Genomic DNA, 26995 nt, shown 5'->3' with positions numbered 1-26995 from the left:
AAAATATGTTTTTCCAAATTTATTTCAGAGAGAAATAGATATGGAAACATCAATGATGAAAGAGAATCATTGATCTATGGGCTGCCTCTTGCATGCCCCCTACTAGGGATCAAGCCTGCAACCTGGGCATGTGCCCTGACCTGGAATCAAACCATAGCATCCTGGTTCAGAGGTTGATGCTCAATCACTGAGCCACACAGGCCAGACACTAGGCTTTCTTTTTGTTTTGTTTTGTTTTTATGCAATTGTAAATGGGATTGTTTTCTTAGTTTCTCTTTCTGAAAGTTCATTATTGATGTGTAAAAATGCAAATGATATTTGGATATTTGTTTTGTATGCTGTTACATTACTGAATTCATTTGTCAGTTCTGATAGGTATTTGGTGGAATTTTTTAGGATTCTCTCTATCTGCAAATAGTGACAGTTTCACTTCTTCTGTTCAAGTTTGTATGCCTTTTATTTCTTCTTCTTATCTGATTGCTCTTCCTAGGAAATTCAGTACTGTTTTAAATAGAAGTGATGAAAGTAGACATCCCCTTCTTATTTTTGATATTAAGGCCAACAATTTTATATTTTGCCCATTGAGTATGATGTTGGCATTGGGCTTGTCATATATGACCTTGATTAGTTGAGGTATATGTACCCTCTGTTCCCACTTTGCTGAGAGTTTTTATCATAAATGTATGCTGGATCTTATAAAATGTTTTTTCTGCATCTATTGATATGATCTTGTACTTTTTTATTTTAATGTCTGTATCATGTTTATTAATTTGTGGATATTGTACCAACATGCATCCCCGAAATAAATTCCACTTGATAGTAGTGTATGATCTTTTTAATGTATTACTGGATCTAGTTTGCTAATATTTTTGAGGATTTTAGCATTATGTTCATCAGGGATATCTATCTAATAATAGGGTAATATACAAATTGGTCAGAACGCTGTCAGCAGGCTGCATGCACAGCAGGTGGTCGGGGACTTGCAGCGTTGGGGACACGATGGCTGCTGCCACTTGTCCAGGGCCAGCTCTAGGCAAGCGGCAGCAGGGACAGGGGCGGGGGAGGCGGGGCCCAGTGGAGGGTGGCCTGTGCTCTCCCCAGGGCGGTGGCAGCTTGAGTGGTCCCTATGGCTGCTGCCGCTTTCCCAGGGCCAGCCTGGGGCTCAGGCCAGCCGCCGATGGCCACTGCTGCTTGCCCAGGGCCAGCCTGGGGCTCTGGCAAGCCACCGATGGCTGCTGTCGCTTACCGAGGGCAAGTCTGGGGCTCCAGCAAGCCACGGATGGCCACTGCCACTTTGAGGGCCCGAGGCTCAGGCAATGAGGGCCCGGTGAGGCTCAGGCAAGCCACAGTGGCTATGATGGCCGAGGCTCAGGCAGCCTTGCGGCTGGCAGTGGCAGCAGCAGAGGCATGATGGAGGCGTTGCCTTCCCTTGATCACAGGGTCACTCTCCTGCAGAGGGAGGCCAAACTGATGCTTGGAGCGGGCCTAAGCCGTCAGTAGGACATCACCTGAGGGCTCCTGGACTCTGAGAAGGGGCAGGCCAGGCTGAGGGACACCCGCTCCAGTGCACGATTTTCATGCACTGGGCTTCTAGTTAAACTATAATTTTCTTTCTTTGCAATGTCTTTATCTGGTTTTGAAATTAGAACCATTCTAGATTCCTAACATGAGTTTGGGAGCCTCTTAAAAATAAATTTGGAATAGTTTTAGAAGAATAGGTGTTAGTTATTTTTTGAATATTTGGTAATATTCACCTGTGAAGCCATTCAGTCCAGGACTTTTCATGTTTTGTTTTGTTTTTCTTGTAATTGACTTCTACTTTCATACCTCTATGGTCAGAGAAGATGCTTAATATGATTTTAATGGTCTTAACTTTATTGAGTCTTGTTTTGTGTTGGAACATGAGGTCTATCTTAGTAAATGCTCCATGTGCACTTGATATTCTGATGATTTGGGGTGAAATCTCTGAAAATATCAATAAATTCATCTGGTGTAGTGTATCGCTTAAGGCCACTATTTCCTTTTTGATTTTCTAACTGGAAGATCTATTCATTGTTGTCAATGGGGTGTTAAAATCCCCTAGTATGACTGTGTTATTCTTCATCTCTCTATGTCCAGCAAGATTTGTTTTGCATATTTAGTCACAACTATGTTAGGTGTATAACTCTTTACAAGTGTTGTATCCTCTTGTTGGATTGATACCTTTACCATTTTGTAATGTCATTCTTTGTCTCTTATTATAGTCCATTTTAAAGTCTAATATGTCTGATATAAGTGTTGTTACCCCAGGTTTTGTTTTTTTCCCATTTGCATGATATATTATTTTCCATCCATTTACTTTTAAGGTGGGTCTCTTATAGATAGCATATGTGTGGGTCTTTGTATTCTTATCCATTCATCAACCCTATGTATTTTGATTGGAACATTTAAACCATTTACATTTAAAGTGATTATTGAAGCAGATGAGTGGATAAAAACAAACAAACTGTGGTACATTTAAACAATGGAATACTATGCAGCTGTAAAAAAAGAAAGAACTCTTACCATTTGCACCAGCATGACTGGACCTGGAGAACATTATGCTAAGTGAAATAAGCCCGACAGAGAAAGACAAGTATCACATGATCTCACTCATATGTAGAATCTAATGGACAAAATAAACTGACAAAAATAGATCCAGAGACATAGAAGCATGGAACAGACTATGGAACCTCAGAGGGAAGGCAGTGGAGGGTGGGTGCTGGGAAGAGATCAACTAATGAACTTGTATGCATATATGCATAACCCATGGACACAGACACAGGTGTTTAAGGCCTTGGGTGTGGGCCAGGGGTGGGCTAGAAGAAGTCAATGGGGAAATAAGTGGACATATGTAATATTTTCAACAATAAAGATTTAAAAATAAAATTAAAAAAAATAAAAATTAAAAAAATAAAAAGATTATTGATAGGTACATATTTCTTGTCATTTTATTCTCTATAACTATGTTCCTCTGTTTATTTTTCCTTCTTTTCTTAAGAGCCTTTAACATTTCTTGTAATATTGGTTTGATGGCAATGAACTTCTTTAGCTTTGTATTTTCTGGAAAGGTCTTTATCTCTCCTTCAATTTGAAATTTATAACCTTGCTGGGTAAAGTAGCTTTGGTTGTAGGATTTGCTTTTCATCACTTTGAAAATTTCATGTCAATCCTTTATGACCTGCAAAGTTTCTGTTGAAAAGTCAGCTGATAATCTTATGGGATCTCCCTTGTAGGTAATTAAATGTCTTTCTCTTACTGCTTTTAAGATTCTGTCTTTGTTTGTAATATTTGCCCTTTTAATTATGATGTGCTTGGTGTGGGCCTCTTTGGGTTCATCTTCTGTGGGACTCTCTGCATTTCCTAGACTTGTGTTTCTTTTTTCTTCACTAGATTAAGGAAGTTTTCAGTCATTATTTCTTCAAATAGGTTCTCAATCTCTTGCTTTCACTCATATCCTTCTGGTAACCTCATGATTCAGATGTTTCTCTCTTTCAGATTATCTCACTATCCTCAGTTTTTAAAAAATTATTTCATTTTTTGGGGCTCATATTGCATGTTTTTTCTACCTTGTCTTCTAAGTAGCTTATTTGATCTCTGCTTCATCCAACCAACTGTTTATTTTTTACTACTGTATTTATTCATTTCCTATATTGTATTCTTCATTTCTAACTGGTTCTTGTTTATGGTTTCTATGTCCATTTTCATGTAGTTTTGTTTCTCACTAAGTTCCTTGTTGTTCTCACTGATTTCCTTGAGCATCCTTAAACCCATTGTTTTGATCTCTATATTTGGTAAATTGATTGCAGCCTTGGCATATTGGGAAAATTTCTATCCAACTGAGCTATTATGCCAGGACCTAAATATCTGTTCTTTTATGATTATTTTACTTAGCATCAACGTTTTCAGGATTCTTCTATTTTGTAGCTTATCTCAGAAATCCTTTCCTTTTTAAAGCTGACTATTCCATTGTATGCCTGACCACATTTTACTTATCCATCTATCTATTGATGGGCATGAACATATGTACTTTTCATGCGTGGAATGTATTGTAATGAAATTATCAAAGCACTGTTCTTATGGACTACCAGGTAGGACATGGAGTTAAGGTTGTTATGTGATTATAGATATTTGCTCAATAGGAAATTTTTCTCACATGCAGGGTAATATTAGCACAAATTTATTTGACCAAAACCCAGGAAAATAGGAATTCAGATTAAAAATTCAGATTGAGTACAAAAACGCTTACATTTTGAAAACTACTACTTAAGTTTGAATGCAAGCCATGTATTAGGCATTTTGTCAACAAATATATACAACTAGAGGCCCGGTGCATGAAATTCGTGCATGGGGGTGTGTGTCCCTCAGCCCAGCCTGCACCCTCTCCAATCTGGGACCCCTTGAGGGATGTTCGACCGGGATCGGGCCTAAATGGGCAGTCAGACAACCCTCTCACAATCCAGGACTGCTGGCTCCCAACTGCTCGCCTGCCTGCCTTCCTGATTGCCCCTTACCGCTTCTGCCTGCCAGCCTGATCACCCCCTAACCACTCCCCTGCCAGCCTGATTGATGCCTAACTGCTCCCCTGCCAGCCTGATTGCCCCTAACTGCTCTCCCCTGCAGGCCTGATCACCCTCAACTGCCCTTTCCTGCAGGACCTTTCGCCCCCAATTTCCCTCCTCTGCCGGCCTAGTAACCCTTAACTGCCCTCCCCTGCAGGCTTGGTCCCTCCCAACTGCCCTCTCCTGCTTGCCTGATCCCTCCCAATTGCCCTCCCCTGCTGGCCATCTTGTGGTGGCCATCTTGTGTCCACATGGGGGCAGCCATCTTTGACCACATGGGGGCAGCCATCTTGTGTGTTGGAGTGATGGTCAATTTGCATATTACTCTTTTATTAGATAGGATAGAGGCCTGGTGCACGGGTTGGGGCCAGCTGGTTTGCTCTGAAGGGTGTCCTGGATCAGGGTGGGTGTAGCTTGTGGGTGTAGCGGGGGTACAGTCAATTTGCATATTACTCTTTTATTAGATAGGATATTTGTCAGAATATAGTGTTTTAAAAAAATAACATCACAGGTAAAAACAGCCAAATCCTTTTTACTAGGGCTGTGATCCCAGAACTATTGCCTCTGTTGTCCTTGAAACTGTTGTTTCTTTAGTGCAGTGATGGCGAACCTATGACATGCGTGTCAGCACTGACACGCGTAGCCATTTATGATGACACGCGGCCGCTAAGGCAGCCGCATGCCAAGGATGAAACATTTGCTGCTCCTGAGGATGAAACATTTGCGAAATAATGTTTTTTCCTCAAAGTGACACACTACCCGAGTTATGCTCAGTTTTTTGGCGAAGTTTGACACACCAAGCTCAAAAGGTTGCCCATCACTGCTTTAGTGTGTACTGTTGGTGTCACCATTCACTTTGATGATTGGTAAAATCCCTACCTCTCATAAGTTTAAAAGAAGAAAATCAGTTTCAGATTACCAAGGTATCTACAGAAGACACAACTTCTATGGAAGGAGGTCACTCATTTTTGGTACTGTGACTCTATGTCACTATTACACTTTTTAAAGAAAGAATTTAAATATCATATGTAGGTCTAATCAGGAATTCTGTGTTGTATGTGTATGTGTGTGTGCATGCATGTGGGTGTGTGTTCTAGTATTTGTTTCTTGATATCCATTGCTTATAGATTAGTAATACTAAATTATAGGAGGCATGAAAAAAGTGAGGAAATAATTTTTCTTTTATTGAGTATATATTTTAAAGGACCCATGATCAACAATGGAGAAATACCTCTCCTTTATTTACTTATTTATTTGTTTGTTTGTTTGTTTATGTGAGGTAAAATCAGACTAATGATTAAGCATTGTGGAAAGACAACACTAGATCATTGAGATGATCATTGATATTGACTGCTGTCACTTGGAGCGGGCCTAACTATTGTGTTTGTATCTTCTTTTGTAGACATATAATTGACATACAACTCTTTACTTATATTTTAAGTAGCAGTCATAAAAGTTTGATTTCCTTAGGGCTAGCTGAACATTCCATAAAGATATTTTCTTTGTTTTAATTTTGAAGTCATGTCATTTGCAACTGGATTTTTTAGATAAATAAACAAATAATGCATATTTTTATGTACCAGTTAACTGAGAAGTTGCTGATAAAGAGTTTGATATAGTTTAGAGCTTAGGGTACACCTAAGCATGTAGCAGGAGACTAATATATAGTTGTAAATAAATGTAAATTGTTTAGACCAGTGGTCGGCAAACCGTGGCTCGCGAGCCACATGTGGCTCTTTGGCCCTTGAGTGTGGCTCTTCCACAAAATACCACGTGTGGGCACGCACATACAGTGTGATTGAAACTTATGGCCCATGCGCAGAAGTCGGTTTTCAGCCTGGGTGAGTCTATTTTGAAGAACTGGCGTTAGAACACTCAAGGGGCCAAAGAGCCGCATGTGGCTCGTGAGCCGCAGTTTGCCGACCACTGGTTTAGACAATGGTCATATTGTTGTTGGTCGAAAACGGTACTCTTCCATGGGATCAGGAGAAAAACATTTCAAGGATCCATGCACGGGGGATTGTGATGTGGATGTGGCAAAATGATATAGTTGTGATGTAATATCGAAAGAATTCTCCTGGCTTCCCAATGTCCTATATTCCTCCCTCCTGCCATGGCAATAGTACAATCGTGGCTTCAACAAGACCAAAGCAATGGCCAGTGTCCAAAGTCTCCACTTCATATTCCCTCGGGTCCCACACAGTCTTCCAAAGACCTCAGGTGGCCATTAGACCTGCATGGTCACATGCCTCTGGGCAAGAGAAAACATGAAGGAACAGGTAAGTGCTTGGGTGCAGTCCCGAGCAAAAGAGAGAAGCTTCTTTGATCACCTGGAACTATGTGTTCTCAAGCTTGGGAGGAACCAGAAGCTTTTTCAAAATAACCAATCAGTGTCCCAAGCTTTCCTGGGCTTCTGCTGAGTCCAGTGACCCCTTTCCCAGGTTAGACTGACAAACCCTTATGGTCAGGCACGTCCCCATACCTCCTGCACCCCCCCCCCCCGTGCCATTTTTACTTGATTGCATGTGCTTCTCTCTCCCTGCTTCTGTCTCCCACACACACAGTCCCCTTAGAGTAGTGGTTCTCAACCTTTCTAATGCCGCGACCCTTTAATACAGTTCCTCATGTTGTGGTGACCCCCAACCATAAAATTATTTTCATTGCTACTTCATAACTATAATTTTGCTACTGTTATGAATCGTAATGTAAATATATTTGTTTTCTGATGGTTTTAGGCGACCCTGCTAGCGGTTCTCAACCTGTGGGTCACAACCCACAGGTTGAGAACCGCTGCTGTAGAGGGACAATGCTGAGATTTCTTGGCGTGTGAAGCTGTAGCTTCCTAGCTGATTATGCTCAGCTATGTCTGACTCCCTTGCTCTCTTTTCTTGCAATAACTAGCTGATGATGGTGACAATATTGTTGATATTTTAAATAGGGATACAAAGACAAGAAAATAATAATTTGTAATAAAAATAATTCTGAAAAGGAAAGTATTTTACATTTGTAATGAAATTTAAAATGCTTAATGAAAAAGTAAAAGTAAGAGTTAAGGATCTCCTCCTTATTTATCAGTATATACTACTAAATAAGTATATACTGTTAGTATAGACTATTCTTAGTTTATATTTGATACACAAATTACATGATCATATTGTGCTTATTTCAAAATTTATTTTATATCATTAAATTATGATCCTACTAATATAAATTTCTTAACGAATTAATACAGTTTTTAACATGTATATTTTAAAGCCTCTTGATCTTTCTATTATTGTTCATCACTATTAATAAGAACATGCGCTTCAGAATTATGTTTCCCCTCACCAGTAATAGGGATAAAATTAAGATTGTCCATCAGCGATTACTTCATTTTATAACTAGACCCATATGTTTTCAAAGTAATTATCTTTCATTTGTCCATCCATTTTCAGAGGAATATTTAGAGACCTTACTCTGTGGTAGGTACTTTTTTTGATTGTCTTGTGTTTTGTTTTTTTGTTTTGTTTTGTTTTATGTTTTTGTTTTGTTTTGTTTTGTTACAATAGCTTAACCACATGCATGGCCTGAGGATAAGGTCTGCTTCTGTGTTCAAATTTTGAAAAGAAAGCAAAGAAAGAGAAAATATTCTTACCAGTCTGAATGCAAAGAAAGATAATTTGTAAAATTGAATTTTCAGGATTTTATTTAACAGTCAACCAGAAAGTCCACTTATTTTTAAAATAATACAGTAGAAAATCTCAGTAAATTTCCAAATTGCTACTTATTTGTCTAGAAAGTAAACCAAATTTAATTGTATTCTCCTAAGTAAGAGTTTTCATTATACAGTAATAAACTGCTAGCTCATCTAGAGTCCTTCATATTTCTGTAATTGACTCATAACAAATTAATATCCTCATTTATGATGTAACATGGACCCATGCAGATAATAACTGTAACAATTCTTTAACCATGTATAAAGTATGTCTTTAAATACATTCTATGATTTTTTTATGCACACAAACCAAATGAGAACTATTTGTTTTTGTTTTGTAAACACATTGTATCCAGATATCACAATACATTTTTATTTATCCAATAATTTTATAGACGTTTTCAAAGTAAAAATAAATAGTGGACTTTCTAAAATGAATGTCTGAAATAATGGCTACAGCTACGTTAAGAAACCTTAGGAGTTTAACTAGGTTTGGCCCTTTTATGTGGGCTCCTAAACTAGATTCTTAAGTATGTAGAAGTTGGAACCCATGACAGGTAATTTCATCAGGAAAGTTCTTTGTAAGGAGGACCAATAGTGGCTCATAATAATTTAGCACGGTCGAATCACTGATTGAGAAACATTTTCGATAGCTAGTTCAGTATACTTGCAGATAGTCTTTTTGTCTTTCATGATGCTTCTGTGGGTCTTCATATTGGCACTCACAAAATGGTCTTCTAAAACGTTTGATTTGACTTGCAGTGAAGAGTACTTAATTTAAAGATAATTCAATAAATAGTCTGAGAATGGGATTTTGAATTTCCTGCTAAGATTTTAGAAATATGTCTAACTCTTGTGAGTACCTTTAGAGCACCTTGTCAATTTGGTTTGGTATCATAGAAGCTCTTAAACACAGTGCTTACACATAGTACATTTTCAATAAATGTTGGATTGTTATTATCATTTTGGTGCTAAAAACTAATATAAAAAACCCTTCCTGATTATACTTAAATATATAATATATTCAGATTCTCATCTAAATAAACATATATTCAGATTCTCATCTAAATAAAAATATACATAAAACAGTGCATATATATATATATATATATATATATATATATATATATTATTGATTTTTTACAGAGAGAAAGGGAGAGAGATAGAGAGTTAGAAACATCGATCAGCTGCCTCCTGCACACCCCCTACTGGGGATGTGCCCGCAACCAAGATACATGCCCTTGACCGGAATCGAACGCGGGACCCTTCAGTCCGCAGGCCGACGCTCTATCCACTGAGCCAAACCGGCTTCGGCGACAGTGCATACTTATTAAGTTTGTGCTCTCCTCTGTCAATTTTCAAGTAGTGTTTATTTGACTATATGAAAAGATGGTATTTTTTTGGATATATATATATATATATATATATATATATATATAATCTCACAGTCTATTTTTCAATTATAAAACCAATGATACTGTTGTGAATTTTAACTGACATAAATTTTCCCACTTATTGGCCTTGATAAAAATTTGTTTTATTTTATACTGTATGTTGCTAAAGTATACACCATTCTTTAAAAAAGGAACAAAAAAAAAAAAAACAGAAAGAGGAATTAGCACAATAGATGTCTTTATCTATGAAATTGAATATTTTTTAATGATTTTAATGCATTGGGGTCTTAAATGGATTTCATCCTAGAGTTAGAAAATCATTCACCCATAATATAGAATAAAATAAACTACCACAATCAAGTGATGATTAAGAATTATTGTCAACAATAGATAAACACACTAACAATGTAAGAGATGTCCATCTAGTAACGGATGACTGATTCTTTTAATTAAAGAAAAAGGAGAAGTTAATGTTTTTATTAAAATGGTCAGCCTGGAATTTGAACAATCTCTAGCGCATCCTCCTATTGTGTTAGCTATGAGATTGCATAAGAAAATTCAATCTATCAAAGCATTTTGTTTCCTAAGTCACATAACTATGCTTGTTTTGCTCTAATAAATGTATAATATAGCTTCTCCACACAAATGAGCTATGTAGACCTGTGAAAAAAGCAAAATTAAAGGAAGGCTCAGTACTGTAAAATAGACATACCTCCTCACCTGATCTCAGCTTCCTTGAACCTACTTTCTGTCTATTTTTTGTTGTTGTTGCAATTAAATTGACTTCAGAAGAGAATTTGTTATCTGGACTAGGGTATTCCAATGGAAGTGATTTTTTAAATCATTGATCTGAACATTGCTTAACTCAAGTTATGTTCCATTCAAGAGCTTATCTTAAAAGATTAAATCTATGGGTATGTGTATATACACTGAGTGGCCAGATTATTATGATCTCTGAACACATAATAATCTGGCATATATATATATATATATATATATATATATATATATATATATATATATATATATTAGAGGCCCAGTGCATGAATTTGTGCATGGGTGGGTCCGGCCAGCCTGGCCAGGGGGAGGGGACATGGGCAGTTGGCCGGCCTGCCTGCTGGTTGAACTCCTGGTTGAGGGGACAATTTGCATATTAGCCTTTTATTATATAGGATATACACTGAGTGGCCAGATTATTATGCATTCAGAGATCATAATAATCTGGCCACTCAGTATATATTAGGTTAGATGATGGAGGTAGCTCAGTGTTGTTGGAATTTCAGCTGAATAGGCAAATCAAGAAAATGGAAGTATTGAATGAAAAAACTGTGGATATGTAAGAAACCAGGGTTAAATAATTTTAAGTAGCTTTAGTATTCATTTAGCATTTATGAAACAAATACTATATCCTGAATGACAATATGCTAGTGTTACACTTGAAAAGTTTTTATTAATATGTAGAGGATACTCCTTACTTCTTAAAATATTGTGTTATTATAGAATCCCAGAGACCTGGTATTATATTAGAACTATGCATTTTCTAAAGAAGAGATTTGAGGATGGCATCATTTGACAAGTGGTAGAGAAAACATGAAAAACCCAAGTCATCCAGGGTTATCAGACTCCTTATGTAGTTGGGGCTACATATCCCTCAAATGACTGGAAAATCCTGAACTGCCATTTACTAAATCTTTCTTAACATAGCTTAAAAGACTTTTCTTGATTTGGAGTTCTTTACATTGCCTGCCTCACATTTGTTATGATTTGAAAGAGATAGACAAAACATCTCCAGCATCAAGAAAGCAGCTGCAGTCATTTTCATCTGTTAATTTTGTCCACTTAATTCTCTAAACACTGTTTACATACTTGAGTATGCTTATTTTGCTGAAAATAAAACTTCCTTTTCACCAAAAATAAGAAAGCAAAATGAGAAAATATAGAACCAAGGATTTTTTCTGAGGATCATAAATGTTGATCTGCTCTTAAACTTGGTAACTATATTAGTTAAACCAACTACTGGTCAGCATTGGAGGAAGATGAGTTATTCATTTTTTTATATGAAGGAAGTATAAAGGGGGGGGGATTACCAAAATAGGGAGGAATGAGTAAGAGAATAGAAGAGGAATAAGAAAGAAAACACATTTAAGTTTCATGCACTTTTTACTACAATGAAGAATGTGAAAGAAAATCAGACCTATGTGTCTGTATAATCTCAGTTGCTTAAACCTACTTTACTAATTCTAGTAGTAGCATTCTTGAAATTTTCTTTGCCATTTTTCTTCTAATTTAATCTTATACTTTTAGTCAAACACAACAATAAAAACTAAAGTGTTTTTATTATTTATTTTATTTTTAATTTATCTTTATTGTTGAAAGTATTACAAACATCCCCTTTTTCCTTCCATTGGCCCCCTCCACCCTACTCCCACCCTTCCCAGACCTTCACCAAACCATTGTCTGTGTCCATAGGATGTGCATACATGCATATAAGTTCTTTGGTTAATCTCTTCCCTTTTCACCTCCCCCCTTCTCTCTGAGATTCATCAGTCTGTTCTATGCTTCTATGTCTCTGGATCTGTTTTGCTTGTCAGTTTATTTTGTTCATTAGATTCCACATATAAGTGAAATCATGTGATATTTGTCTTTCTCTGACTGTGTTATTTTGTTTAGCATAAAATGTTCCTCCATGCTGTCTCAAAGAGTAAGAGATCCTTGCGTAACTTCAAGGGACTCAAAGAGAGCTTCAAGGGACTTAGTGAGACTTTTAAGGATCTTAGTGAGAATGTCAAAGACATGAAAAAGGACCATTCAGAAATTAAGCAAACACTAACTGAAATAAAGAATAAATTATAGCAGTGATGGGCAACCTTTTGAGCTTGGTATGTCAAACTTCACCATAAAACTGAGCATAACTCGGGTAGTGTGTCACTTTGAGGAAAAAACATTATTTCGCAAATGTTTCATCCTCAGGAGCAGCAAATGTTTCATCCTCGGCATGCGGCCGCCTCAGCGGCCATGTGTCATCAGAAATGGCTACACGTGTCAGTGCTGACACGCATGTCATAGGTTCGCCATCACTGAATTACAGGGATGCAACACTAATGTAGAGGATTCCGATAATCAAATCAATTGTTTGAAATATGAGGAAGCAAAAAACACCCAATCAGAAGATCAAAAAGAAAAAAAGAATCCAAAAATATGAAGATAATGTAAGGAGCCTCTGGGACAACTTCAAACATACCAACATTTACATTATGGGGTTGCCAAAAGGAGAAGAGAGAGAGCAATATATTGAAAATCTGTTTGAAGAAATAATGACAGAAAAGTTCCCCTATCTGGAAAAAGAAATAGACTTACAAGTCCAGGAAGCACAGAGAGTCCTAAACAAGAGGAACCCAAAAAGGACTACACCAAAGCACATCATAATTAAAATGCCAAGAGTTAAAGAAAAATAGATAATCTTAAAAGCAGCAGGAGAAAAGAAGTTAGCTACCTACAAGGAACGGTTCTACCCATAGGACTGTCAACTGATTTCTCAACATAAACTTTGCAGGCCAGAAGGGAGTGGCAAGAATTATTCAAAGTGATGAATAGTAAGGACTTACAATTAAGATTACTCTACCCAGCAAAGCTATCATTTAAAATTGAAGGTCAGATAAAAATCTTCACAGACAAGAAAAAGCTAAAGGAATTCATCACCACCATACCAGTACTACATGAAATGTTATTCATGTACTACATGAAGGATATTCTTTAAGAAGAAGAAAGAGATAAAAAATGTGAACATTACAATCGCAATAAATACATACATACCAACAATTGAATTTATAAGTGAAAATAAACAAAAAATGTGAACATTACAATCGCAATAAATACATACATACCAACAATTGAATTTATAAGTGAAAATAAACAAACAAGAAAGCTAATGAACAAAATAAATTAGTGAATAAAATAGAATGAGAAGCATGGAAACATGGAACAGACTGACAAATCTGAGAGAGAAGGAGAGTGGTGGCAGGAAGAGATTAAACAAAGATCTTACATGCATATATGCATTTTCTGTGGACACAGTCAACAGGGTGATGAAGGTCTGTGGCAGGGTGGGAACCCGGTCGAGAGGGACAATTTTGAGTTTCCTCAAAAAATTAAACATGCAACCACCATTTTACCCAGTGATCCCACTCCTAGGAAACCATCCTAAGAATCCAGAAACACCAGTCCTAAAGAATATATGCACCCCTATGTTCATAGCAGCATTATTTACAATAGCCATTATCTGGAAACAGTTCAAGTGTGCTTCAGTAGATGAGTGGATAAAAAAAGCTGTGGTACGTTTACCAATGGAATACTATGCAACTGTAAAAAAGAAGGAAATCTTACCTTTTGTGTTGTATAGATGGACCTGGAGTTTATTATGCTAAGAGAAATAAGCCAGCCCCAAAAAGATAAATACCATATGATCTCACTTATGTGTGGATACTAATGAACAAAATAAACTGATGAACAAAAAAGAACCAGAGGCGTGGGTACAAGGAACAGACTGAAATATTTCACAGGGCAGGTGAAGGGATTAGCTAGAGAACATATATGCAGAGCCCCTGGACACAGGCAACAGTATGGTAAAAGCCAGGGGAGGGATAGAGCTGGATGGAGGTGAGCAAAAGAGGGGGAAGGAATGTGGGGCATTTGTAATTGTGTCAACAATTTTAAAAACTGTATTTAAAATATTAGTGTAATTTTTACTTTTGAATATCAATTACACATTATGACCTATGTAACAATCTATTTTATTTATTTCAAACTAGACACCCGGTGTATGAATTCGTGCACCAGTGGGGTCCCTCGGCCTGGCTTGCGGTATCAGGCCAAATCAGGCTCTCCAACATCCCCTGAGGAGTCCTGGATTTCAAGAGGGTGCAGGCTAGGCCGAGGGACCCCACCTGTGCATGATTGGGGCCGGGGAGGGATCGCCGGAGGCCTCCAGGCCATGTCCAGCCCATCTCACTGAGTCCCAATCAGCCAGACCCCAGCAGCAAGCTCACCTACTGGTCGGAGCATCTTCTCCCTGGTGGTCGGTGCACATCATAGTGACTGGTCGACAGGTCGACTGTCTGCCCCCTGGTGGTCATAGCAAGAGGTTGAGCAGCCTTAGCATATCATTAGCATATTATGCGTTGATTGGTTGAACGGCCTACCAGACGACTGAATACTTAGCATATTAGGCTTTTATTATTTAGAATTTTCAGTACATTCCTTCATATCTTGAAATTAATTTTGTATTATGCTATTTTGCATTAGAAGTGAATAGATACCTATTTTACAAGAAAGCTTTATATTGTGTAATATTTTTCTTTTTGGTTTTTAAAAAACAATTAAAATGATAGTATTTCTTTTAGAACATATCTCCAGTTTTGTTAACTAGAAGATAGTAGAGTAGCCCTGGCTGATTCTAAGTGGTTAGAGTGTTGGCCAGCAGCCCGAAGGGTCACAGGTTTGATTCCTGGTCAAGGAAACATGTCTGGGTTGCAAGTTTGATCCCCCTCCCTGGTTGGGGTGCATGAGGAAAACAACCAAAAAAATCAAAATATCCTGGGTTAGGATTAGCAAAACACACACACACACACACGCACACACACACACACACACACACACACAATAGTAAAGTAGAATGTATTAGCAAAGTGGTCCAAGTAACATATTAGAAAACTTAATATTTTTTTAGTATCAAGAAGTTCATAGAAATACATACATATGTACATACATACAATAAAACTAAACCACCTAGCAGTTGTTCATTTTATATAATACATTCCTTGAAAGAAGACAGGTCAAACTCTGGTAATATCAATGATGCTTTCCTCCCTACCATATTAAACCTTAAATAAATATGTAAGCCAATTTAAAAGGTTAGAAGTAATTGAGAAAGGGAGTTCTTGTAAATGTGAACTGCATAGAGGTCCTTCTTTTATCCGGAAAGTATTTGCTGTCTTGGCTTATATTGGGTGCTGCCCATATATACAGATACATACGTTTCTCAGCAGACTGGGGTATCATCCCTTCTATAGTCCTTATTATACTTCACACTACATGAGAGCAGTTATATGGCTTTATCTCAGAGTCTGGATAATGCCGGGCATAGTCAGCAACCACTCAACATATTGGCATGTGTATAGTATATGTGAGAAAATTCTAATTAGCTTCTCTACCGCTGGTTTTGTGTTTTCCAATTGATTTTATTTTCCTTTAATGGCTTAAGTTTTGTTGTTTTGATAGAGTTTTATTTTGTTGTTGTATAATTAACTAATCATTTGGTTCTTAAATGATCATTTGGTATATAATTAAATGATCATTATGATCACTGTGATCAGTAATCTCTTTTTTTTTCTTTCTTGAACTTTGTTACAAAAATAATACGTACTTATTTAAATAAAAATTTGTATGTTAAAGTGGTGAAATGTTCTTTCTTTATACTTAAAGTTAGTGTCTTGAAATTTTTTTATATTTAAATTTGACTTTTATTCAAGAAATACATGCACAGAGCTACAAAATCAAATGAAACAATGCTTACTATAATGAAAAATAGCAATTCTCTGTCTTGTACCTTCCCACCCCAATCCGACTACACAGAGACAACAAACGTTTGGTATTTACATCCTTAATTTTAAATTATATGTTTATTTTTATTTCTTCACTTATCAATTTTCAACCTTAATTTTGAGTCATGAAATGGGAAAGACATATAAATAAAAACATGACATAATATCTAAGCTAATATATATACAGTAGAGTTCTGCATAGGTTTTCTTTGTGTTTATAAAGAACAGGTAAAATATTAGATCTTCCAAATTGGTTTTAAGTCAGTATTGTGTAAGCTTCCATTAGCACTAAACAAGATAGTGTTCATTCATCTTTTTGTATCTTTGTCAACACTGGCAGAATTCAGAAATCAAATTTATGCTATGCTGATAACATAAAGTGTTATCTCATTGGTTTTTTAATATGCATTTTTCTGGCAACTAATGATTTTGAGCATTTTAAAATATACTCAACTAGAGACAAAAATTCTTGCACCCGGAGTTGGGAGAGGTCCCTCAGCCTGGCCTGCACCTTGTCACAGTCTGGGAGTCCTCAAGGGATGTCCGACTATTGGCTTAGGCCCACTTCCAGAGCAGGCCTAAGCCACAGTCTGGCCTCCCTCTGCGGGAGGTGACTGGATAGGCCTATCAGGAGACAGTGCTGGCCGGCAAGTGGCTGACCCCACCCCCCTCCACTGCCCCTCTGCCGCAGCTGGTTGCTACCACCCCTTCCCCCCCCCCCCCCCCCCCCAAATCTCTGTCCCCTTCCTCTGCCTGCTGGCACACACCTTGGCTGGCCTGGCGCTGCCTGTTCAACAAACTCGCCCTCCACTGACTGGTCATTCCACTGTTTGGTTATTTGCATATTACACTTTTATTATATAGGATAGCTCTTCTGGCTTCTCCTTCTGAGAAACTTTCTTTTCAGGTTTTTTGCTCACTTGTCTATTAGCTTCTTCTTAGTATATATTCTAATATTAACTGTTTATTGGTTTTAGGCATTTCCTCAGTTTGTCTATGAAATTTATCTATGCCTGTTCTTCACTGAAAAATTCTTATTTTATGAAGCAACATTCATCAATTTTATGCTTTATTATTTATACTTTTAAAGTCTTATTTCAGAATCATTTTTTTACTTTTAAGTCTCAAAAATAGTCACCTACTTTTTTTTAAAATTAGCTTTGAAAATATAACTCTCATGTTGTCTCAAAGCTCCCTTAGACTCTCCTCCTTCTTTTTAATTTTTTTCCCATTTGCTGCTCTGAATGATTTTTTATTTTTTATTTTTGCTACCTAGTCTTCTAATTTGGTCTTCAGCTTCATCTAGTCTTCTATTGAATCCTTCTAGAGTCTTATTTACTTCAGCTATGTCATTAATCATTTCCAATGAATTCTTATTTATTTTTTCTTTATTTTTATTTTTTCCACATTGTTCTCCCTTATAATTCTCATTAAGTTGCTTGTAGTTCTCACTGAGTTGTTTGAGCACCCTTATTACCATTACTTTGAATTCTTTACCTGATAAATTGCCTGTCTCCATTTCATTTAGTTCATTTTATGGTGATTCCTCATTTTATTTCATTTGGGGTTGTTTCTTTGTCTCCCCATTTTTCTGTCCCTTTATATTTGTTTTTATGTATCAGATCAAACTGCTATGCCTCCCAGACTTTATAGGGTAGTCTTATGTAGTAGGTGCTTTGTGGGACCCAGTGGTGCAATCTCTTATATCTCCTGAGCTGGGTGCTCTAGGAAATCTCCTTGCTTGGATTCTCCTGTTGTAGTTCAGTCTTGAGTGTCATTGCCCCATTCATGGATAGAGTCTCCTCTTAGGCTGGCTGACCATGTGGCTCACCCCCAACCACATCACTGGAACTATTGTGGGGATGCTGACAGAACAGAACAAAATACAACACAACTAAACACAAAACAAAAGAAACAAAACAAAAACAAAAACATACACAGACCCTTACAGCAACAACAAAAGCAACCACCAGAGAAGAGAGAATTAGGAAAGAGAAAAGAGAGCTAGAATGATAGAAAACAATAAAGAAAGAAAAATACAAGGAGAAAAATAACAAAACAGACAAAAAAATCACAAACAAAAAAGTGGGGAGGAGAAAAAGGAATATGTGTGTGCAGAGCTGAAATAAAGGAAATAAGAATAAAGATTTAGGGGAGTAAGGAAAGGAAAACTGTTTAAAATAAAGGAGATAGAAAAATTTTTGAAAAGGATAATAGTAAACAGATAGACTAAAAATAAGAAAAAGGAAAAAAAAACAAGAAAGCAGTAGAAAAAGAAAAGAGAGAGGGGGAAAATGAGTAGGAAAAGAGAAGAGGAAAATTAGATATAGGAACGAAATTATAGAAACTAGAATAATAACAAATCAATAAAGCAGATAGATACAGAAGATAAATAAAAAGGGGGGGAAGAAAGGAAAGAGAAAAGAAAAAAAGAGAGAAAAAAAGTGAAGGGGTGCTCCACATTAAAACTCTTTAATCTCATTGGAATTAAATTTGTATAAGAAGATAGTTTTATTTTTTGTCATATTCCAAGACAATTGTTCTTTCTCCATACAATGAGTGAACGCCAACCTTTTCTTTTACTTGGTGATATTTCCCTTACTATATATAGCTCATTGATATGTGGATTTATCTCTGATCTCTATATTCCTGCACTCACACTGGAAACCTAATAGTTGGAATGGTTATGATTATTCAGACTGATACATTTAAATAAGATCTCTACACTTTTTAAATTTTATTTTGATATTGGAGGCCTGGTGCACAAATTTGTACACCAGTGGTGTCCCTTGGCCTGGCCTGCTGGATCAGGCTGAAACAGGCGCTCTGATATTCCCCAAAGGGTCCTGGATTGCAAGAGGGTGCAGGCCAGGCCAAGGGACCCCACCAGAGCACGATCAGGGCCGGGGAGGGATGTGGGAGGTTGGCCAGCCAGGGAGGGATGCAGGAGGGCTACAGGGCATGCCCAGCCCTTCTCACTCAGTCCTGATCAGCTGGTCCTCAACAGCAAGCTAACCTACTGGTTGGAGTGTCTGTGACCCCTGTTGGTCAGTGCACATCATAGCAAGTGGTTGAGTGGCCTTAGCATATCATTAGCATATTACTCTTTGATTGATAGAAAGGATGATGGGACAACCAGACACTTAACATATTAGGCTTTTATTATATAGGATAAATGTACCTTTTATAACATATGCTTTTAAAACTGGTTTTGTGATTATTTTTTAGACATATAATTTATAGAAAAATTAGGAAAAACTTAGGGAAATTATATCCATGAATATGGGAATAATTTAGGAAAAGTTATATTCAGGAATATGGGAAAAGAAAAACAAGCCATATTGAGTTAGGAAATGATTCAGACTGCAACATTTTAATAAGATCTCTGTTTCTTTTGGTTTTATATAGCAGGCAGGAAATAATTATGGACAATAATTAACACAAAGGAGCCTGCTCATGTGCAAAATTTTATTATTGAGTGTAGTAGTTAGGTATTTAGGAGTAAATTGCCATGATTTATGACAACATTCAAGAAAAATCTACCTAAATCGTGTTTTTAAAAAAAGATAAATATGACTACAGAGGCACTAGACAAAGAATGCTACAATGTAATGGAATTTGAATTACCGTAATTTCTGTGTTTGAATTACCCTAATACTGTGATTAACTAAAATAATGGTTTTGAGTTATGCTTTGTTGAATATTAAGGCTTTTTGAAATACCCCCAAAGTATCTGGGGAAGTAATAGTAATGAGACTGAGTATTTGGGTTTCGGATTCAACCAGAATGCTTGATTTTTATCTGTTTAAATAGTCTACCCTTCAGTAAGATTTTATTGGAAGATAGGAGTTTTAGCCAAAAATGTTTGGAAATCATTTAAATAAAGTTAGGGAAATGTCTAAATGTTAAACAAAGATGGCATATGATGACATTTATCTTTTTAATGTCTATGGCAGATATTGCTAATTGAACACAATATTCTTTCCTGCTGCAGATTCAGATTTAGTCTCCATACTGCTTTCCATATGGTCACTACCAATCAATTACAATAGGTGTGTGAGTCAAAACCCATTTACATCTATACACTGCTAACTCCTACAATTTATTGGACCTTCAGAACACTTATTTTAGCCTAAGAAAGGTATGAGTTGAATCATTCAGTTTAAAGAAGGAAGAGGCAGGGAGAGTGGTTAAATAGGAAATGGATCTGGAAAATATAAATTCAAATAAGTATTAAGGTGATAATGCTTACATTTTGATTATAAGAAGAAAATGCTCACTACCAACTTGTTAATTGTGTAAAGGCCTACAAAGCTCATTAAGTGTGGTTTAAAAGGCAATAGAAATCAATCATGTTTTCAATTGATAAACTTGAGACATAAATAATTTTATTATATACATTTAAAATTTTTAAATTAAATTTGTTGAGATGACATTGGTTAATAAGATCATACACATTTCATGTGTACATTTCTGTGATACATGATCTGTATGTTGCATTGTATGCCCTCTACCCAAAGTCAAATCATCTTCTGTCATCATACATTTAAAATTTTATCACCAAAAATTCAAACTTTCCAAATCAATGTAAGAGAAGAAAATAAAATCTGCATCTCTTGGAAATGCATCTCATGTTGTCTCCATGGTCCTTAGTTTGTACCAAACAATGGATTTAAAGTTCTCCAAATTAAAATGTACAAAAGCATTTCATACATGCTTGAAGATTCACAAAGTAATGAATGCATTAACAATTATCTTTATTTGAGGTTGACTATGTTTTATGTTCTATGAAGTCATTGAACTAATTATGACATAAATTAAATTTAATTTTCAAAGCAGTAACAATTATTTGTCTCTGTTAACAGGGCTATTCTAATGTGATGCTGGGATTGGATTTACGTAGGATAGCATATCAAGGTTGACCTAGAAGTCTTATAGAAGATCTGGACAAAATAGGTAAGTGTTTTTTTGGTAATAATTCTCTTTTGTTCATTGTGTTGAATTCTGTTTTGTTTTTTTTCTAATTTGTTTTATTCTTTATTTTTTTTGGTTAAGTATATTTACCCAAAGGTTTTAAAAAAGTTATCAGTGAACGATGTCAAGTACGGCAATAGGAATATTTACCGCTGTGTCTTTTCTTGGGCTTCCCATTTCACCCCTCATTGTGCTCTCTCTCACTATTAAACTTAGTCTCATTGTTTTAAAAATCAACATAAATTGATGCAGAATGTGAATTTGGTTTTGAAATAATTAGGCAAGAAAAGCACTTGGAGTATTTTCTGTCACCATTATGCTGGCCTTTTATTCAGATGCTTTTAGTGTTATTTTATTAAGATTTGGTTGATATTGAGGCTTTGAGGGCATCTGGAAATGTCCAAAAATAAAGTGGTTAGCAAACTTGAAATATTTTTTTGGGGGAGTTTGATTTTTCTTATGAACTTTTTGAGACCCAGCAAGTCACTCTTTAGAAAGGATTTTTTGTCCAGGTTGGTATGGCTCAGTTGATTGAGCATTGTCCCATGTACCTAGGCGTCGCTGGTTTGATTCCTGGTTGTGGGCTTGATACCCAGTAGGGGGTGCGCAGGAGGCAACCAATGGATGGTTCTTTCTCATTGATGTTTCCCTCTCTCCCTCTCCCTCTCCCTTTCTCTCTCTCCCTCAAAAAAAAAAAAAAATTAATAAAAATGTATTTTTTTATAAAAAAGAATTTTTATTTTTTTAAAATTAAATTTATTGGGGTGAAAATGGTTAAGATTATATAGGTTTCAAGTATACAATTCTATGATACATGATCTGTATATTTCATTGTGTGTCCACTACCCAAAGTCAAATATTTTGTGTGTGTATATATATATATATATATATATATATATATATATATATATATGACTGCCTTTATCCTTTACTACTCCTCCCACACCCCATCCCTTTGGTAACCAACATAATGTTATCTGTGTCTATGAGTTCTTCTTTGTTTATTTGTTGTTTTCTTTTTAATGTTGCACTTCTTTAAATCTAATGGCAGTTTTCCTTGGTATCTATATCAAGTTAGAGAACTTTAAATCCATTGTTTGGTCCAAAGCAAGGACCACAAAGACAGTGTGTGATGCATTTCCAAGAGATGCAGGTTTTATTTCCCATTATTACTCAATATATAATGTTTCTATAATATTAGTTTTTTAGTGTCGTTGTTGAACTGTGGTATCAATCAAGCAGTATGTCATAGGTGGCCAAATATGTAATAATATAATTTCAAAAAGAAAACAAAAATAATTTTGGGTGAGGAGTTTATATCACTTATCTTCACAGACTTTACTTCTCAAAAGAAGGAAACCATGCTGCCCTGGCTTCTTCAGAATTTTTTTTTTTGTCCCTCCCACTCCGCTCCACCTGAGGCTCTTTAGCAAGGCGTTTTACCATCCGTGTAAGACTGTCCTCATGATCGTCACTGTTCTGCCTACATGTTCCACCCTTTTCTAAAATTTCCATCTCTTCCCTGGGAGATTTTTATCAATGAGCTAGAATTATACAGTCAAATATTTTTCAAGTAGTTTACCTATTAATTTGCCTGTGTACATTTTCCTGTTTTATACCAACTTTATTATTTTGCCAAATATGCAAACAAATTGATTTCATATTAATTTAAGTTTTTAGAGCATGTTGGCATCTTTTTACTTCATTTTATTCTTTTATTTAAACTCAATTTTAATTCTGGCATTGCTTATGGTGCAAGTAAGGCTGACATTATTATCCTTTGTTTAGTATGTGGAGCGACTAAAAGATAGAAAATTTAAACGATTTTGGAAAAGTATAACTTGTTATGATTTTACAATTAATACTAAACAATTAGGTATTATTAGAACCCATGTGTGCTAACGCTTAACTTTTTCTTCTAGGTTATGTACATAATTTATGCTTACTATAGACAATGGTTAGGTGATATATTCTATCTTTGTGAGGCATTTTAATATTTAAATTTTCATTTTTTGGAGTAATAGGACATTTGCTTTAATAATAGCGGGGAGGGGGTTAGATTTATTAGCTGGAGTTACCCGACATCATGGAACTTTGAAAGAAAAAATTTAAGAAAATAAATGATTTTTATAAAATAAAGACACTTCTTCCCAAAAGGGAGCATAATTATGTTGGAAGTTAGTCCTCAAAACTGCTTCTGGGTTGCTAATTAGACTTTTTCTAGTCAGATGCTTATAATAGCAGTTTTTTAATATTTTTTAATGAAGTCCAACCACATATAGGTGTAAATAATGTATGTGCATAATGCCAATGGTTCATCTTAATAGAAAAATTCATTCTGAAACAGTGCTTTTTTCTTGGAAATATATAGAATTATGAACCCTACAACTGGAGGTATCCTACATAATAAAATGGTAATATGTAAATTACCATCACTCCGCTACGCCCATGATTGGGCCAGCAGGAGGCACAGGGGGCGGGACTCAGGGTGGCCGGGGTAGCTGATTGGGCCAGCAGGACGCTGAGCTCGCGGCGCCAGTGGCGCTGCGAGCTCAGCGTCTGTGTCATGGCTGCGCCGGAGGCTTTCGGAAGGCCTGGGGCACCAGCGGACAGACAGACAGCCGGCTCCCCCGCGATCAAAAGCCAAAGCGGGGGGAGCTGTCTGTCTGTCTGCGCCCGGCGCAAGGCCTTTCGAAAGCCTCCGCCGCGCCGGAGGCTTTCGGAAGGCCTGGGGCACCAGCGGACAGACAGCCAGCTGGTGCACCAGGTGCATGATTAAATCATGCACTGGGCCTCTAGTTATGATAAGAAAAGAATAAAATTATGTTTGGAAACAAAGATTTGGGAGTCAGGTAGACAAGGGTTTGCATTCCTGCAGTCAGTTGTTAGTTTTTATTTAATAAACTTTGGTTAATTTCCTAAAAAAAAGTACCTCAGTTTTCAAATAGTAGAATGAGCGACAGATGTAACTGTTTGGATTGTAAGAAGTTAGTACTTGATACATAGCTATTTTCAACAAATATTAGTTTTCTTCTTCCCTGTCTACTCCTCTGTTTTCTTACCCCAAAATCCCTAAGGAATACTAGGTGGGATCTTCCTATTTTCCAACAATTTGTTTTGTATTATCTTCATTTTATCTCTCAGAGCAGGTACATAACCTGCCCTAAGTTATACTTCTAAAATGTGAGCTAAAATGTTTCATAAAACACACTGAGAATGTGTATATGGGTAAATGAGTAGTTGGGTGAGTGTGTGTGTGTGTGTGTGTGTGTGTGTGTGTGTTTTACTTCATAATATTTGCAATTTTTTGTTTCCATTGTAAGAGTATTAAATCAAATAAAATATTCATTTTAGTTATTTCAATGGAGTAGAAAAAACTTTATTCACATACTTATAAAAACTGTTATGTTTCATAACTAATTCATTAAAAATTAGGCATCATACATGATAAAATATTTGCTCTAATTTTTGTTACTGTAAAGTAAATGAACTATATAGAAAGCTGTTTGGCTGAGGGGGACTGGGTCAGTGATTCAAATACATGGTGTGCTGACATTTTGGGAAAAAGCAGAGTAAACAAGACTGCAAAGAGAGAGGCTCTGGTGTATAGCTTTGAGAATGCCGGCTTGAAAATCAGTTTGCCTAGGATTGAGTTATGGTTGCAAAACAAAACTACCATATGTGAAACTTTGAACAAATAATTTCCACTCTCTAATCCTTAATTTCTGAATCTAGAAAATAGATCTGATAGTATCCACTATACAGAGCTTATCTGAGAACTACGGAGCATAGTAAGCATTTAAAAAAAGTTTGTTGTTTCGTTCCCTATATATTAGTTTCAAAGTTTGACTGTATTATACAGGCCACCAGGCAAATATCCTCTATAACATTCTACTTTGGTCCAATAAATGGAAAAATGAGTTAATTCTGTAAATGTGCTTGTTCTCTGTGTTTTGGTTAGGAAATGTATTAGTTTTCTACTGCTATGAAACATATTTTAAAGCTTAAAACAAGATATGTTATTATCTCACAGTTTCCACAGGTCAGGAGAAAAGGCGGGGCTTAGCTCAGGGTCTCACAAGACTGTAATTAAAACATGGACTAGACTGCATTTTTGTTCGGAGAGCAGGGTCCTCTTCCAAATTCACTGGGTCTGGGCAGAATTTAGTTCATTGTGATTGTAGGATTGCAAACCTCAGTTCCTACAGGCTCCATGTTTCCCACCCAAGTGGCCCTCCTCATATGCAGTTCATATCATAGCAACCTGCTTCTTTACCACCAGCCGAAGAGTCTCTATGTTATGCTTGTTATGCTAGCAAGATAGAGCCATGTATGTATGTAATGCATACACACACACACACACACACACACATATATATATATATATATATATACACACACACATATATATACATATATATATCATGTATATAGAATGTGGATATGTGTATTAACATAATCATTGAAGTGACATTTCATAACATTTTTCATATTCTATTGGTTAGAAGCAAGTCATAGCCCTGCCCACGAAGAACGGGAGGGCGTGAGTATTGGGGCCACCCTAGAGTCTGTCTGCCACACCACTTTAAATTTCTTGATTTAAAATTCATATAACATATTATTTTAGAATTTTAAGTTATTTAGTATTTGATTAAAAGGAATATTGTCACAAATTGTAAAATTTTATTCCCTGTTAGGCTTTTAGTAACTCCCAATAGGCCATTTTTCTCTTCCTAATATACATCCATTATTTTAAGCTGGCTTACCACCAGACTAAAGACAACCTAACCTGATGTTTAATACTCTCCAGAACCAGACAAACCTAAATAGCCAACCCCTTTTCCCCATTATTCTGATATGTACACATCGAGCTACATGTCTACATCTTTGCCAATGCACATCCTATTGTTTCTCTTTTTTCCATCTCTTTGAAGCACATTTGCATTTTTAGCACTTCCATTCCATTTTTCCTGTTTCTTTCCTCCTTTGTACCTAGCCTGGGATTTTAATGCATAGTCTCATATCTGTATTATGTGTATCCTTTCAAATAATAGTATCTTAAATATTCACTAGATATTTAGAACAGTAGTCAGTTTGAGAGTCATACTCAGTTTAAGAATCAGATTTCTAAGATGTTCTTCATAAATTATACACTTTTATATTGACTCAGTAATCTGAAATGCTCCTCAAATAACCCTTAATTACCTTTAAGAATTCATTACCATTTACACATTTAGAATTGATTGCACATGAGAAAAACATGACTAATTGGGGTCCAGAAGGTGGGTTGTGGTAGACAGCCTTTAAAGGTACTTAATGATCCTTGTCTCATTGTTTTTATACCATTGTTTTTTTCTCCTCCCGTATTTATCAGAGTTAGTCCATGTGGCCTATAGAATGTGGAATAAGTGATGGTATGTATGTTATAGAAGATATCAAGACATCTGTTTTTCCTCTCTTGTTTCCCTTCTTCCCCCTCCCACTCTCCCTCTCCTCTCCTCTCTCTGTCTTATGACTTGTTATGGGGGAGGCTTGCTGCCCTGTGCTGAGAACTAAGCCCTCTGACTGACAAGGAGGGACTGGCAATAATCTGCCGCTTCCTTAGAAACCCTACGCTTAAACCATCCAGCGGAACCACTCTCTGATTCTTGATCCTCAGAAACTGTGTGAGGTAATAAATATTCTTGTTCTAAACTGCTGAGTTTGCATGTAATGTGTTATGTGGTGATAGATAATTAATACATTATATAATAC

The 26995-nt window shown here is 36.4% G+C and overlaps 1 protein-coding gene across 2 annotated transcripts in view; it reads left to right on the top strand.

The window, feature by feature from the left end:
• FOXP2 (forkhead box P2) overlaps positions 1–26995 on the top strand; it is a 709145-nt gene that overhangs the window by 226898 nt on the left and 455252 nt on the right. For both annotated transcript variants that reach the window (XM_079786232.1, XM_079786231.1), the window contains one exon: positions 21133–21223. The gene's annotated coding sequence lies outside the window, so the exon portion shown is untranslated. The remainder of the gene's footprint in view (positions 1–21132; positions 21224–26995) is intronic.

Source organism: Cnephaeus nilssonii, assembly GCF_951640355.1.
Source record: "Cnephaeus nilssonii genome assembly, chromosome: 12".
NCBI lineage: Eukaryota > Metazoa > Chordata > Mammalia > Chiroptera > Vespertilionidae > Cnephaeus > Cnephaeus nilssonii.
The sequence above is the reverse complement of the archived record's forward strand: the minus strand, read 5'-3'. Positions and strand labels throughout refer to the sequence as shown.